Source organism: Cynocephalus volans, chromosome 10 (assembly GCF_027409185.1).
Source record: "Cynocephalus volans isolate mCynVol1 chromosome 10, mCynVol1.pri, whole genome shotgun sequence".
Classification (NCBI taxonomy): domain Eukaryota; kingdom Metazoa; phylum Chordata; class Mammalia; order Dermoptera; family Cynocephalidae; genus Cynocephalus; species Cynocephalus volans.
This window is the reverse complement of record NC_084469.1, coordinates 12,608,570-12,626,599: the sequence shown is the minus strand read 5'-3', so window position 1 is coordinate 12,626,599 and position 18,030 is coordinate 12,608,570. Positions and strand designations below refer to the sequence as shown.

General features: G+C 36.5%; 1 pseudogene; it reads left to right on the top strand.

Annotated features, from left to right (window-relative positions):
- The first annotated feature begins 541 nt into the window (after positions 1–541).
- LOC134389906 (U2 spliceosomal RNA) lies at positions 542–662 on the top strand (annotated as a pseudogene).
- Positions 663–18,030: the final 17,368 nt, after the last annotated feature.

The following is an 18,030-nucleotide window of genomic DNA, read 5'->3' as shown; positions in this document are numbered from 1 at the left end:
AGATTGCTTAAAATAGGGGAAGTAATCATTTCTCCAAACTTCTAATAAATAATATTTTGAGTTTTTTCTATCATTCTAACTAAAATATGCTAATTGAACTCTTTAACCCTTGAGTTTATTTTGAAGAGTTGGGACTTATTTATATACTCCAAATTGTCAGCTCTAATGAAATAATATGCCCTCAGGTTTCTATGTGTCAACATAGAAAAAGGGAGATAATATTAATAAACAAACATGAAGATTAAAAAATTCCAAAGGCAAAGAATTATTACAAACTGATCAATGTGTACCTATTTTTTATTTCTTTACAAGACATATTGAGAAACTGATGAACATTTGAAAAAAATCATATCCATAGAAGTGTTGCTTATTTTTCTATTTTCTGGAAGACTTTGTATAGTTTTGCAATTACATGTTTCTTAGAAGTTTGGTGGAAATTTCTTGCAATATTCCCAGAGTTTGGAATCTTATGTAAAGATTTCACATCTTCCCAAGTCTATTTTGCTAAGTTGTTATTTTTTTTGCTAGTATATTTTCATTTATCACTTCTTGGCCTTTTGGCTAAGATCAAGTGTAGTATATTTTCATTTAATCTTAAATTTTCACCATGTTTCACATACTGTTTTTCATACTGCTCTCCTAGTAGGTTAAATCTGTAATGTAATAATGATAGTTATGCTTCTTTTTAAATCACACTTTAGTTTATTTCTTCTCTTTGTTTTTCTTTTCCTGGATTAATCTTCCACAGAATTATCGAGCTTATCTTTTTAAAGTATTGAATTTGTCTTTGTTGATGTTCCTTAATGACTTGTGCTTTATTGTTTTATCTGTTTTCTGCTTTCATGATTGCTTTTTTCTAATTTTATTATGCTTCATTCATTAATTTTAGCTTCCCCCCATTTGGTATAAGCTTATTTTAAAGCTAAAAGCACCACTTCAGCAGTATTCCACAGATTTTTATATGTAATATTTTCTTTATTTTCTTCTAAATATTTTAACATTTCTACTGGGATTTCTTTTTTATCTTTTCAGTTTTTTTAAAGAGTGTTTTTAAATTACTCAATTATGGAAATTATTAAATTTTTCTTTCTATTTTTCTTTTTTCTTTTGAATTAAATTGCATTGTGATAGGAAGACAATCTGTATGTGAACAATTATTTGAAATTTTTTGAGACTTGATTTTGAAGGCAAGTGTTTACAAATACTGTTTGTAAATGTCCCTAGTACATGTGGATGTGTCTCTTTGTCTGCTTGGACTGCCAAAACAAAATATCATAGATCAGTGTGCCAGCCAGTTTGATTTGTTTCCTCGTAAGGGCTCTCTTCCTAGCTTGCAGATGGCAGCCTTCTTGTTGTATGCTCACATGGCCTTTCATCAGTGAGTGCATGAAGGTGGAGGTGGGGAGAGAAAAAGAGAGAGAGATCTTCTTTTCTTATAATGCCACTAATCCCATCATGAGGGCCCTATCTTCATGATTTAATCTAACCCTAATTACCTCCCAAAGGCCCTATCTCCAAACAGCATCACATTGGGGTTAGGGCTTCAACACATGAATTTGTAGGTGGATACAAAAATGCGGTCCATAGCAATGTGTATTCTTTAATTGATCAGTGCATAGTTATGTATGTCCATTAATTAATTATGTTATTTATGTTGTTCAAATTTTCAGCAACTTTATTAGTTTTTATGTGCTTGGAATATCAGTAATGTGGGAGTTATGCTGAAATCTTCCGCTATAAGGATGGTTTTTCAATTTTTTTCTGTTGTCATTGATTTTTGCAGATATATTTTGAAGCATTTTTAAAGAAAAAAATTCCTCATGACACTTGTTAAAGATGGTAAAGAAGACTCTATTCAAGGGGGGGTCATGGCAATAAGTATAGGGACCACTGCAGTGGGGTCTTGGAGTGGAGAGAGAGATTGGACCCAACTCTAACTCCAACAAAGACATGAGGAATTTATAACCAAGGAGCAGGGTGGGGGTCAGTGGATGCAAAATTATTAAGAGGAAACATCAAGGGTAAGGGGGATTCTTACTAGACTGACTCAACAGAATTCTTGCTGAAGACAGGCTGAGGTGATCAGATATCAAAGCAGCCACATGCTAAGGGTGGGGATTTTTGCTACACTGGACTCTGTAACAGAGAGGGAAGCCCAAAGTAGTCCTGGTCAAGCAGGTAACTTTGGTCAAAGGAGAGAATCTTTGTCAGCATCTTTATTAGGATGACAAGTATATAAGTTTAAAACTATTTTATCTTCTAAATGAATAGACATCTTATCAATATTAGTGGCTATCACTTATAAAGGTTTTCTCTTAAAGTTTATTTTGTCTGATATTAATAACTATGCAAACTATTTTTTTAAAGTGTTTTACTGATATATTTTTTGTCCTTTTATTTTCATTCTATGCCTTTTTTATGATTGTTTTAAAAAAGTCCAATCTGACAATCTCTGTCTTTCAACTGACAAGTTTAGTCTTTTTAATCCATTGTCATTAGTGATATATTAGGACTTCATTATATCATCTTATTTTGTGCTTATTATTTCTCACACTTTCCTATGTTCCTTTTTTTTTTTTTTTGGTGGCTGGCCAGTATGGGGATCAGAACTTATGCTCCCTTTTTGGGGGAGAAAGATAGAATAGCTGTTTCAAGATCCCTTCTAGCTCTAACATTCTATAATGTAATAGATAAAACTAAATAAAAAGTAGTATGGTTCAAGCTACACATTTAACAGTAACCAGTGTGAGTGTGAGAGGTCAGGAATGGCTTACTTTTAGCTCATTCTTGAAGGATAGATTCTATTTGAGTAAGCAGAAAGATAAAGATAAAATAGTGGGAAGTAAGATGGGAGATACATACAAATGTATGTTATAGATATTTGCACCAGAGAGTAGAGAAGTAGCTGTAGTTTTGTAGAGGGCTTTGCATGGTGTCAACACAGGAAGCTTGCATTTCATGTCATTTTGATATGGGAGAAGCAGGTTGGAAGTGAATTGTTTCTGCTGGCTGTGGGTGCAGGAAAACCACAGGTGTCATTTTTGACCACTAGAATCCTGTTTCCATAAGAATGGTGACATGTATCAGTGGAAGTGCCATCCAAGCTGTCACAACAAGCCAGGGACTCATATGCTGACCGTCTGTGGACTTCTCCTATGGGAGAAATAACCTTTTTGGAAATATTCATTAGAAAGCTTAGAAAGTAAATTTGACTTTCTAGTACCACTTGTAGTTTTTGTAAGTGTAAGGGCAAAGGCTATCTTAGACAGTGTTCTGGAAAATGGTCATAATTTTGAAATAAGGGAATAGAAGTGACAGGACAAGAAATCCCATAATGGGAGCAAGGTTTGTGTGTCCTTATGTACATTCTAGCCTGGAAAATGGCATTTCATGGTGATAAGAGAAAGGCAGACACTTGTCATGACCCTTCTATTAAAAACAGATTTATGAGTGAAAAAGAAGTAACAATTGAAAATTTACAAGACTTACGAGTCAAGAATGGAGCAGTGTGTTCTGTAGCTTTTGCTCTTGCTATTGCTAATAAATCTATGTCGCCAAGTTGCTTGCTACTCTTATCCCAGGGAACTGAATGATCATGATAAGATATCTCTTCTGCATTGGTAGTCTCCACGGAGTAACAAAACGTCACTTTGCTGGAGGTTAGGTGTCAGCAGGGGGTCAAAACAGCAAATGCACAATTCAATTCCACAAGAGTTCCCCTACTTCGAGTGCCATCTGAAGGCAACCGTGCAATTAGTGCTGAAATTTGTGTAACCTTTCTCAGGCTGCATTTGGAGTTTGTCATCAGTATATCAAAAGATCACAGTACAAGGAATGCTGAACAGTGTCTGTGGTGCTCAGCTGTCGAAACTTTTTTCCACAAACCATAATAATTAAGAGTAGGCACAGAGGTAGACAGATTGATCAACAGACAGGTTAGGTGATCCAGACCCTCAAGTATGTAAAAACTTAGTATGTAGTTAAATTCTTAACTCGCTTCATATACCAAAAAAAAAAAAAAAAAAAAAAGGTATTAGATTCTAATGTAATTAAATATACAACCATTATAAGAAACTGTCAGTAATTACTTCTCTTCTCTGGACTGGAATAAAGTTTGTAGGATAAATGCAGGTAGTATAGAATGCTTTGATCAATAGAATGGCTCTTGAGTCGGTAACCTGTGATTTAATTCTACTAGCAATTTAGTGGTTTTTTAACTTGGGCAAGTTGCTTAATCTTTCCAAATGAGCAATTCTGCAGTCTATAGAATGGGAATGACACTTGAATCTACCTCATAGGGTTGTTTTGAGAATTAAATGGCATAACACATGTAAAGTGTTTTCCATAGTATCTGGCACATAGTGATTGTTTAATAAATGTCCAGCGGCAGCATAGCATACTACTTAAGGACTTCAGGCTCTGGAGTTAGACTTCCTGAGCTTAAATACCAATTATTCCACATACTAGCTATGTGACTTTGAGTAAATTACTTATGTCCTCACCTCATATAACAGTGCAATAAAAATATTTTAACTTGAATAATAATAAATCCTACCTTATCTGATTGTTGCCAAGACAAAAATGTAATAATAGGTAAAGCATTTAGCAGAATAACTATCTCATAACCACATCGTTTGTCATCCATTATTATTATTGTTGTTAATTCACACACTGAAACAAAGAAGGAAAATATATGGCAATCAAAAATATTAAAAAATTATATATAAAATCTTAAAGGAAAATATCAAGCAGACAATATTTTTGAAAAATAGTCTAATATATCAACCTGTACTAGATCCAATATTTTTGATATAATTTCTGTTGGATCTGTTGGCAATGAATTTTCTTAGCTTCCTTTTTTCTGATAGCAACTTTATTTTACCTCCAATTTTTGGAGAATATTTTCATTGGATATAGAACTCCAGGTTGACAATTTTAATCTCTCAGCACCTTAAAGGTATCATTCTACTATCTTCTGGCCTTTGTTGTTTCCAATATGAAGCCAGCTGTCAGTCTTTTTATTGTTCCCCTGTATGTAATGCATTTTTTTCTCCAGGGGCTGTTTTTAAGGTCTTTTTCTTTGTCTTTGTTTTCTAGAGGTTTAACTCTGATGAGCATAGGTGTTCTTTGTATTTATTCTTGTTGGAGTTCACTGATATTCCCTGGAGTTTGGGTTTGTTTTTCATCATATTTGAAACAAAGTTGGCTAAAACTTTTTTGATATATTTTTTTTCCCCATTAGAGTGTTCGATATTGTTTCAGATGTAACTGAGGCTTTGTTAGTTTTTTTTTTTTTTTTTAAGGCTTTTTCCTCTATATGCATTTTGGATAATTTTCATTGACCTATCTTCAAATTCACTGATTTTTTTTTATTGTGTGTAATCTGCTGTCATTCTCATCCAATAAAGCTTTTCTAAATGAAGTGTCGATTTCAGATATTGTGTTTTTAGTTATTAGATTTATTTGTGTTTCTTTTACAATGTTAAAATATTTCATGAAATTCTCAATATCTTCACTTATATCTCTATTTTTTCATGTAAACTGTTTAACGCAATCTTAGTTATTTTAAAGTCCTGTCTGAAAATAGTGGCGTCTGGTTTGTTCCTAAATATGTTTCTATTGAACATTTCTTTTGACTATTGGTTGCATGTTCTTCCCCCGCACCCCCCCCCCCACCACCACTTGTCAGGTCATTTTCCATCGAACACTGATTATTTTCAATGACACCTTGAATTCTATTATCTTTCACTGAAGAATGTTGAGTTTTGTTTTAACAGGCATTTAAATTACTGACTGATCTTGAAACTGTGAGTGCTTAGTTTTGTGATTTGCAGGACTATGTGTGTTTATTTATTACCCTTGGCCCTACAGCAAATCCTCTAGTCCTGGAATGTTGTTTTTACTACTAAAGTGAGGGTGTTTTTCTGAGTTTCGGTGAAAAACTTTAGGTGTTTTCCAATTTGGGGGAATTTTTTTTCATTGTATAACTCTTTTAGGTTTCCAATTATTGTTTTTTTCTCCAGAATTTTTGGCATCTCCCCCATGCATGTGCAATACAGGAGTCAACCAAGCACTTGAGTGGGAATTCACATGCAAAGTTGGGTCACCATGGATTCCTATTTTATCTGCAATTTTTCCCTTCGTTCTTGCAATTTCCAGTCACTCTTGTAGTTCCAAACTCCTTTTTCTGATTCTTTAGGTCAAAAAGAAAACAAAACAAAAAGACTGTGCCTTGTTCATGAATTTTAATTACTCCATGCTGGCAGGTATGAAGTACTCTTACAGAACAAACTATATAAATGTGAATCTCACCAAACATGGTACCTTTTCAAAGGCTGGATCCCTTCCACTTTTTGCATGATTTTGGTTGCTTTCCTGTACCTTCAAAACAGGAGTTTAGAAGAAGTTTTAGAAGTTTAGTCCATAGTTTATAATTGTTATTTGCAAGAGGATTCATCTGATATAGAAGCTACTTCATCATTACTAAAACCGTGCTGGTAAATTATTACTTATGTCCAAAAGCCTTAGAGATGAAGAGAGAGAGAGAAAAAAAAAGGCTCACTTGTAAAGAGTTAAAAAAAGTGAGACTTCAGATGGACTAGCTCATGAAATATAAGCACAACAAGTATCTTAAAGAAACAAAATGCAAAACTGCCATGATTAGCAAGTTTACATTGGTCTGCTCATAGTGAAAATTGGCAACGCTCTAACATGATTATCATATTCAGAAAGGTTATGACATATCTTCAGGCAGCAGCATAGCAAAAATCCAAGCAAATAATTTTGTTAGAGAATCCAGATTTACAGAAAATATTCAAGGTTTTATTATTTTGGAAACAGAATCAGTCAGAGTGAACTTCCCTTTTATTTGTCTGTCATATCTTAGAGTGAAAAGTGTATTATTTTGTTTTCTTTTTGAATGATATTTGGTTATTAGGAAATAAAGATTTGATTATAAGGAGACAGAGATTTTATAGACCCGTCTCATTTCTTATCATCATGCCAATGTGTCACATTCGTTTTAGGAAGTTGGAAGTATGTATCAAATTCCTCAAAACTGGTCATACTTCTTTATCAATAGCTCTAACATATAAAAAGCTCAAAGTGATAAGAAAACACTAAAATTTTAATGAAAGGATCGGCATACCTGAATCAGACAATTCATTGAAGAAATATAAATGATAAACATGGAGAAATCTTTCAACTCTTCAAAAATCAGGCAAATTCAAAGCCAAGAAATAACATTCAATTTTCCTGGTGTCACATTAACAAAGAAGTTAATGCTTAATATTCACAAAAATACAGTTAAATAGACACTACTATGCACTACTGGTAGAAATATAGCTTGACAACATTTGTTTGAAAAGTGTATTAGTCCATTTTCTGTTGCTTAGAATTCCTGAAATGGGTAATTTATAAAGAAATACAATTTATTTCTTACAATTTTGAAGGCTGGGAAGTCCAAAGTCCAAGGAACACATGTGATGAGAGCCTTCTTGGTGGTGGCTCTCTACAGTAACACAAGGTATCACACGGCGAGAATGGCCTGAGCAAGAGAGAGAGAACCTCGTCACTTACTCCCCTTTTTAAAGCCATCAGAACCATGCCCATTACACCATGAATGGGTTAATCCACTCACAAGCGCACAGTCCTCATAATCTGATCATCTCTTAGAGGCCTAACCTTTCAAACACCATCATTGGATTTCCCACCCTCTTACCACTGTTACAATAGAGGTCAAATTTCCAATATATGAACTTTTGGGGGACACATTTAACCCATAGCAAAATACAATTTGATTATATTTGAGAAGAGCCTTAAAATATGCATGAATTTTGATCCAGTAATTCTCTTTGCAAAACTCTATTTTAGGAAAATAATCAATGATTCAGAAGTAATTTATCTGTATATTTTATACAGATGTTAATTAAGAGATTTTTATTTAACCTTAATGATAGACATGCTGAAGTGTTTAGAGATTAGGTTTATCATCATCGTCAATTTACTTTAAAATGCATCAAAATTGATTAATGGATGTATAGAGGAAGAATAGAAGAATGAATATGTGATCAACTAAATACAGCCAAATATTAGTTAATTAATATTTAAGTAATATTAAGTCTAAGTAATGGGTATATTCTTGTTCATGGAAAAATTCTTTCAATTTTTTTATATATATGAAAGTTTTAAAAATAAAATGTTGGGGTAAAATGCCTAGCAAGAAAAGAGAAAATAATAACATCAAAAATTGAAAATAATCTAATTTATAATTTAGGTTAATTATAGTGCACACAAATAATAGATTATTGAATAATTATTCAAATAGTGTTTTAAATAGGCTTTTAACAAAGTTTTTTTTAATACATCTACTAATTTTTTAAGAAGTTTTTAAAATGAATGTAACCTTAAGAGAGAAATAGAGGATTCAGTCTATCCCAAATAAAAAAAAAAGTATGTATACATTATCATCAGAAAAAAGACTAAAAAGAAAAGTATTGACATTTTAATATTTTTTAAAAATTTGGCATAATGGTTATGTAGGAGATTATTCATTCCATTTTTTTTTTTTTTTTTGTCATTTTTTCGTGACCGGCACTCAGCCAGTGAGTGCACTGGTCATTCCTATATAGGATCCGAACCCGCGGCGGGAGCGTCGCTGCGCTCCCAGCGCAGCACTCTACCGAGTGCGCCACGGGCTCGGCCCTATTCATTCCATTCTTAATAATAATTATAAAAATTAAAAATATTTTCAATTTCCATCAACAGAAGATAGTAGAATGGTTTAATAGACAATGATATCTCTACTGGTTATTCTAGGCAGTTATTAAAAATGTTTATGACCATTTTTATCTACTTGGGAAAAAACCTTGTCAAAATGTTGTGTATGAAAAACCAAATGTAAAACTCTATATACAGCTCAATTTCTACAATGGAGAAGTGTATTTTCTGTGAATGTATGTATGCATTTCTCTCATATATGTATATATGTGAGGGTAGTGCAAAAAGTTCGTGGAAAAATTCTATTATCTCCTAATTCTATTTTTCTGTGAAGGTTTGGAAGTACCCTTTTATGATAGAGATGCAAGGCAGTACTTTATGCCAAAGAGGTAACAATACTGCCTATCTCGGTGATAGGATTTCAGGTGATCATGACTATGATAATATTTTATTAATATACACAGTCTGAACTATAGTTAGCTCATCACTGGGTGATGTAGCTTCAACTCATTGGTTAAGATTGAAAAGAGAAGTAGATGAGGCTGGGGTAGGGGAGAGAAATGCTATTGATTTATTATAACTCGATGGATTATTTTAATCACTTGATGAGGCTGTAGAAGTCCTTGAGTTCACATCGAATTCTTTCCCATATGGCTCCCCCACTTGTTTTACTTTACACATTTTCAACTGTAACCTTTCAATTGTAAGTATAAAACTATGAGTGATAGGTTAGCAAGATTCCAACAATTTTAAAAGAGCAACTGAGAAGTAGATTTGTCATCCAAGAGATTTGGGTTCAAATCTAAGCTCTGCTGTTCTGTGCTTGTACTTCAAACTTGTTTCCTCTTCTGTCACAATGAGAATAAAATACCTACTTTAATGTGTTGTCATAAAAATGAAATAAGAGAATATGGGAGAGTAAGCCAAATGTTAAAAGTAAGTTAGTAAATCAATGAAAGTTTTAGTGTGCATGTATTTATTAGGTTCTGGGTTTTTTCTAACAAAGCTTATGTGGCACATAAGTTTATTTTTGGGGAGGAATAAATATGGGAAGTGAAGCTGTTCGTGAAAAGGATACTTATGTGCTCACTGAATTAAGGGGAAGATTGATTATCTGTAAGGATAGTCACAATTCCAAACTAAATGTCAATGTACTCCACATTAATAAAGCAAGGGTCATATCTTGCCTATTTTACTGCCTTTGGCATCCCTCTCCTCTCTAAGTCTATACTGTTTAATTCTTTTGTGGATTCAAGCCTACTCCAATACCAGAACAAGTTTGACCTGAGAAGGAATCAGCCAGCTCTAATCCCACAGTCTCAGTACACTTTCTTCTAGGTATTGATGCATACTCTTGAGATTGAGCTTTTATCTTCATTTCTTTTTTCAAATCATTTTTCTGTAATCCGTCTAAGACGAGGGGCTAATCTTTGACCTTAGTGATCCTCCCAGGAACCAGAGTCCTGCCTCTGAAGTTTACTCAGTGGCTATGGCCCTGCTATTCTTAGATGGAACGTCCTGATTTTACCTACTACCTATTTGAACTTGAGGGTATTGTCTGCCTTAGATTCTCTCTTGCTCTGTGCTGTCTACTTGTGGGCAAGCTGGTTCTGGATACTAATTTTTGACCCGACTTGAAACAACAGAATCTACTAAAGAATGTTTGTCAATCAGACCAAACCTCTTGGACTAGCCTATATCTGGATTCTTTGAACAAATGTTCATTGAACTTTCTCTGCAGGATCCTATGTATCTATAATATAGAGATGACCACTATCGAGAAATCCTCATGGTTAGCCCTGACTACTCACAGTAAGAATAAAATTGTAAAACACTTGCTTGATAAAATTTGTGTGGAGAGAGAGAGAAGGCTCTAAGTGATGGGTGTGTGTGTGTGTGTGTGTGTGTGTGTGTGTGTGTAATATTTATGACTGATCAATGTGAGCCTGGGCAAACTGGTTAGCATTGGCCTGATACTGAACATCTCATTTGCTCTCCACATGAAACTGGAGGACCTGCCTTCTCAGGCTACCACGGAGACACTTTCTCAAGTCAACTCATGAGCCCAGTGCTGGTAAATGGCATTTAGCTTAGCTGGCCTGCTCCTGAAATGACAGCTACCTATGGAGAGCAGTGGTGGAAGCAAATTGCTTCTCAATTTTATGCAACGCTGACTCTTCACCCCAGAGGATGCATTTCGTTATCTGTGACTTTGCTGAGGATTACTCTGGATAATTCATTGAGGCAAATCTGCCTATTAAAGCGATACTCTCACTGGAGAGTTTTATTTATTTATTTCTTAAATATATTTTTCTTCTGTCATAAAGGAAACTGAAAGCAAAAAGTGAAAAAGCACAATGAAAAATATCAGTAAGAATTACCAAAAAAGGAGAAAGTTGGCAAGAAAGTTGTTGGAGCTGTCCATTTTTCTAGACATGATGGCCCGTTGCAATGGTCATTCCTTTTTCCTGGGAACAGATTCAAGGGCCAGAAAATGATGAGCGGCTCACTTCTCTTTCCTGACATTTCTCTCTAGACATACCTATGAAGGAAGGGTATTTTTGTGAACCTTTTTACTATTTGCAACGACCAGAGTTCTAAATTCTATACTAGTCTGGCCTCATTCCCTAGAGATTAAGACACTTGAGCCCCAGGGTTTGAGATGGTTCTCACAGGACCCTCCTTTCTTCATTAATCCGAGAGTGCAGGAGTAGATGGATCCCTGGCCTCCTACGGACTAGAAGAAGTTATGGAAACTACTGTGGAGAGGTTTCAAGAAGACTAAAAAATGACAGTTTTCGACTTCTTCTTAGTTCTGGAGCCCCTTGTCAAAATTCAAATTTACAAAAGCTTGGTAGAAATGGATGAAAACTCAGTGCCTCGCTGGCTTCCCTCCAATCTGGGCCTTTCAAGTATCTTCTTGAACCAATGCCTTAATGCCATCTGAATATTTTAAAAATAACCCATGCTTACTACAGAAAATTTGGAAAGTTAAAAAGAAAGAAAAGAAAGAAATCACATCACACAACAATAATTTATGTGTATGTGCCTGAAAATGTGTGTTTGCTTTTGAAGTTTTGAAAACTCTGATTACATAATTGTATGTCCTAGTTTTTAATTGAAATTTTAATATAAAATATATGATATAGTCTTTGAAGATTCTGTATTTCATGCTATATCATGTGGTTCCACCTTTTCCCTATTTTTTATGCATACAGGTGATTATAATGTTTGTCTTTTATAAATTATAATATGATAATGTCTTTGTATATGTTCCAAGAATAGATCACAAAAGGGAAAAAAAATGTAGTCTCACTACAAACGTTCTATGAAAAAGAAAGAGTAAACTATGACCCACGCTCTGTATCTGTACATCCAATGGTTTCATGGAAGGACTGAGGGGGACGTCACACTCCTGCCTGGTTTCTTTATTAAAGTCAATGGAGTAAGAGAAACAGAAGTGAGGTAGTAGAACAGGAAAGAAATGCCCCTGATTGTCTGCTGTTTTTCTCCGCCTTTTCCTTGCTTTTCCACAGGAAGGGTATTTCTCAAATCTGATTGTTTAGAGCAGGAATTAGGAAACATTTTTCTGGCCAGAAAGTAAATATTTTAGGCTTTGCAGGCCATGTAGTCTTCATGGCAGATATTCAAATCGGCGATCATGGAGTGAAAGTAGCCACAGAGAACATGTAAGCAATTGGGTGTGGCTGTGTTCAAATAAAACTTTAGTTATAAATACAGGCAGTGGGCTGTATTTAGGATGTAGTTTATTGACCCATGACTTCAAGCCCAAGATATGGATTGGACAAGTTTCAGTGGGCAGAGTCACTGTGTTTTAAAACGCTAGGCAGGTTGTTTTTGACTGAATTCATTATTAGTTGTAATTTTCTTTTCTTTTCTTTTTTTTAACAGAATTGTCAATCTGGTCACCATGTCTCCAGGCCTTAAAACTAGTAAACTGAGATAGCCCACGAATGGAGTTAGCCATTTTCCTTTTTCTTTCTCCACCTGAATATTGGTTATTACTCTGGGCTGAGGCTGGTAAAAGTTGGATCCAGGCTTGCAGGTGAGAAGCAGGTGGCCATGCACAGGCCTCAGATCTAAGCTGTGTGTTATAACTCAATATTATCAGCACTTGTCTTTAAGGAGTATTGGACAAGGCTCGGCTAAGAAGTATGAGGCATTTGGTTCAACATGTGCTATAATTTCTTCTGTGATGAGCTCCTTTGGAAATCCCATTTGGTAAGGGAGTAATAGGCAGGGCATGATTTGGGAATTATTGGGTCCCTTGTTAAATACCATCAAAAATTCACCTCATAGTTTTTGTGGAAGCAATGCCTTTTCTGTATACACTATTAACATAGTATTTTACCACAGTGTACTATGTTTTCTTCTCTGGATAAAACTAAAAAAGTTGTCACTCTACTGTCTGTCTCCATGTGACTGTTGTTCAGAGAATAGCACTGAGAGACGGCAGGAGGCCAGATGGACTAATCTGATTGCAAGTGGAGCAGGGGCTCCTGGCCTGCCCCATGGGATCTTCCGAGAAGAAACTCTAATGAAAAATAGATTAGATTTTTACCAAGTGGAACTTCAGGTGTCAAATGCTTAAATTTCCCATCCTCATCACAATTACTGTCATAGAACTGATTCATATTATGGTTTTTTTTTTTTTTTTTTTCTGTCCTCTTTGCAATTTTACCAGGAAAAAAAAAAAAAAAAATGCAGGAGAACATTGTCTGCAAGGTCCCTGCAGCTGTGAGGTTTCTTTTCTAACTCAGGCAATCTGTATGTGGAGGTACCTTGTGAAAACTCTTAGGAAAAGCATGGAATGGGAGGTGGAAGACTGAGAATCTGTTCCAAGGAGCAGGGAGTAGGGTCAGCTGCAGAAACTGGAGGCATAATTTATTCATACAAAAGAATATAGGTATTGTGCTGAGAACTTTCTTTTAAAAGGAAATAAAGATAACAACTAGTAATAATAACGAAGGGGCCAAAAGCAAAATGGTGAAAGGATTCTGTAGTTAACAGTTAAAGATGTTAAGAAAAGGCATTTTAATATCAAGTTATTTGAATAATGCTGCCTCCAGGGGAGTAATTTCAAAACAATATGAGTGTTAGGAGGGGGTGTGGAGATTTTCTAGTCTATCCCTTACATTGACTGTATAGAGGGGGTGGAATCCTACAGCTCAGCAATGACCAAAATGTGGGCTTGATCCACTTATGTTACCTTCCTGGCCCCTGATATCTATACCAGATATTTCTACTGAGATATTCCTCAAATACTTTAAACTCAACATATCTAACATGGAAATCATCACTCGTCACCACCCAACCTCATCCCTACGCTGTTGAACTAGCTCAACTTCTGAATTTTTCCTTTGGGTTTTAGTAATACCTCCATTCCCCCATGGCTACCAGGCTTGGCAATGCCTAGTCGACCGACCACCTCTTCTCCTTCCCTCTATAGACAATCGGTAACTGCATTCTGTATTTTCCTTCTGAGGTCTCTGTTAAATTGCCACTGTCCTAGTTCAGTCTGCCATTTTTGCTTAAGCTGTTATAATAGCCCCTATCATTGTTTCTAAGCTTCTGGTTTTTTCACTAATATAATCCCTCTTGTAAACTTCTGTTTGCTAAATAATTCTCCGTAAAATAATGGTTCGATTACACCATTCTTCTGCTGAAAAATTATCTGTTGTTTCCTGGTCGCTGGTGACTGAAATCTAAAGTCCCTTATTATCTTTTCAATCAAGATCCTCTATATTCTGGCTCCAACCTTCCTTTCTTGACTGATTTCTCTCTCCCCAAAGTCCTTTGTGGCTCTCTGCCCTCATGCTTGGCTCAAGCTGTTTCCTTGGACTGGAACGCTCTTGTGATACTACGGTTTTATATTTTGGTTTTTGTTTACAGTTCCTGGAGCCCAGCTCTTGAAATCCTTATTATTTCCTAAGTGACTGGCGCAATAAATATATGTTTTGTTAAAGTCTTTGGCCTTTTGTCCTGGGTTCCTGAAGCAGCTCTGGAACAGTTTCAGAACAATAAAGGTGAAAGTTTTTTGTTACTGATGACAAACGCTTTTCAACCACACCTGAGCTTATGTTAATAAGGCAATTTTTGGAAAGTCAGAATGGCTATAGGATGGGGACCTGGTTGCCAGGGGAACCAGTCATGGGCTCAGCCACATCCCCAAACCTCCTAGGAGGGTAAAGAGATTAAAGGTTAAGTTCATCACCAATGGCTAATGGTTTAATCAATCTTGTCTATGTAATGAAGCTTCTGCATAAGTTTGTGAAAAGCTGAACACATGGGGGCTTCCAGGAAGATGAACAAAAAACACATTCGCATGCTGGGGGAATGATCCCAGTTCTGTGGGGACAGAGCTCCTGAGCTTGGGATCCATCCAGACCTCGCCTATGTATCTCTTCATCTGGCTGTTTATTTATATCCTTTAAAATATTCTTTGTAATAAACCAATAAACAAATAACTGTTTCCGTGAGTTCTGTGAGCCACTATAGCGAATTGAACAAATCCAAGGAGGGGGCTGTGGGAACCCTGATTTAGAGTCGGTTGGTCAAAGTGCAGGCAAAATAACCTGGGGCCTGCAATTGGCATTGGAAGTGGGACTCAGGATTTGTGGGACTGAGCCCTCAACTTGTGTGATCCAATGCTATCTCCAGGTAGATAGTGTCAGAATTTAATTTAATTAGAGAACACCTAGCTAGTGTCCACTGCAGAATTAATTGCTTACTTGCTGGTGGGCAGAAATCCCCAAACATCTGGTGTCAGAAGTGTGTTATGAGAGTATTAATGGGAGAAACTGAGTTTGTCTTTTTACCCACTCAGTTCCTCACTCCCACATTTCTCTAACTATAGAAATCTTATTTAGTCAAAAAAAGTAGATCAACAGCTATGATTTTCCTAATCCTGTATTGATCATTCCATGTGCAAATTGTCACACACTCCAACTAAATTACAGTTTCTCTAATTGAGCTCTCCCAAATTTGACTAATTGTAAGAATCATCTGAGCTTTGTGAAGACATATACATTCTCAGGTATATTGCAAACCTACTGAATCATAATCTCTATAGACTTTGAGGTGTGAAACATCATCTTATCATATAAAACACACTGGTGTTTCTTTTCACATATTGCCTTATGGTGTATCTCAGTCTATCTGTTTTGTGCTGCTATAACAGAATACCTAAGACTGGGTAATTTATAAAGAAATTGATTGGCTCACAGTTCTGGAGGCTGGGAAGTCTAAGGTCAAGGTACTGGCAGGCTTGGTGTCTGGTGAGGCCACATTTTCTTCCTCTAAGATGGTGCCTTGCATGCTGAGACCTCCAGAGGAAAGGAAGTCTGGATGCTCACATGGCAGAAGGTGGTAGAGCCAAGAGAGTGAGAAGGGGTCTGAACTTACCAATTTATAACAGTATTAATCTCACACGTGAGGACAGAGCCATCATGGCCTAATAACCTCTTAAGGGTCACACCTCTTAATACTGTTACAATGGCAATTAAATTTCAACATGAGTTTTGGAGGGCATAAACATTCAAACCATGGAATCCCACCCCTAGGCCCCTCAAACTCATGTCCTTCTCACATACAAAATATATTTATCACACCCCAATAGCCCCCAAAGTCTTAACTTGTTCCAGCGCCAACTAAAAAGCTCAAAGTCCATAGTCTCATCTAAATCAGATATGGGTGAGATGTAAGGCCTGATTCATTTTGAGACAAATTCCCCTCAAGCTGTGAGACTATGAAATCAAAACAAGTTATGCACTTCCAAAATACAGCAGTGGGACAGGCATAGGATTGGTATTCCCATTCCTAAAGAAAGAAATAGACAAGAAAATAGGGGTAGCTCTTTCTAAGTAAATCTAAAATCCAATAGTGCAGAAAACATTAAATCTTAAGTCTTCAGAATTATCTTCCTTTTTTTTCACATCTTTATGAATATTTATTTATTTATTTATTTATTTATTACAAATATTCATGAGATACAAAGCTAATTGTCACCCCTCGTGCCCATATTGTGAGGGCCAGATTCATACTGGCAGCAAACCCATTACCAGAAATTACTTTTGTACCCTGTGTCCCCCACCCAATTATCCCCTAACCTCCCTGAGAGAATTTTCTTCCTTGACACCATGTCTTACCTACTGGACACACTAAGGTGAGGGTTAGGTCCCCAAGACCTCAGGCAGCCCCACCCCTCTTGCTTTGCTGGGCTCTTCTCATGCAGCAGCTGTTACAGGTTGGAGTATTGTTTCTGTACCTCTCTCAGGCTGTCATTACACCCTGTTGGCTCTACAGTTCTAAAGTCTCAAGGACAGCCTTGCTCCCAGATCTCTGGTAGGCAGTGTCTGTGAGAAATATCTTCACCCATCCAATGCCAAAGAATGGACACGGAGACATGAGGTACAGTGAAGTGAGACTTTAATAACGGTCTTGCAAGATCAGGTGTCTGATGGCAGGCACACACGAAACCATTACAGCAAGCAATTTATTCCCTAGTGAGCAAGTTCCTCCCCCAAGTTCCTCATTGGCTGAGTATTATGGGATATACAGTCTTCCCAGACATCACCTAAGATTTATTACCCCCTTGCAAGGAATTCCTTTTTCTGGTGACTCTGGAGAAGCTCATGAAAAAGGCCCACCAAAGCCCTGAGGAGGGAAAAGAACCAGAAAATGAAGAGAACAAAGGACTATGAACTAATCACCATCCTGAGGAGTCATTTCTCAAGAGTGACGTGATGCTTCTGAGCTCTGCCCATTCAGAGACTCTCTGGGAACCAGTTGAGCCAATTAAACAACTTTTGGTTAAGCCAGGTAAACACCCTTCACTAAGCTACTCCTGAAAATGAATCACTTAGGCTATTTCCTTAGAATGTCCTAATAGGAACTCTCTGTGGTGGCTCTGCCCCTGCAATAAGTCTCTGTTTGAGCCCCTAGGCTGTTTTCAACATCTTTTGAAATCTAGGTGGAAGAAACTGTGTCTTCAGAGCTTTTGCATTCTGTAAGCCTACAGAATTAGCACCATGTGGACACTGCCAAGGTTTACTGCTTGTGCCCTTCACAGTGGCAGGTTGAACTGCACCTGGGTTTACTTGAGCCATGATTAGGGTGGCTGAAGAGTGCTATGCTGGATTCATGGAGTGGAGGCCCCAGTTGGCCGTGGGCAGAGAGCACTAAAATCCCACGGTGCCCTGGGCCCATCCCCCAAAACCATTCTGCCCTTAAGTCTTGTGAGCCTATGACGGGAGGGGCAGCCTTGAAAATCTCCAAAATATCCTCAGGGTT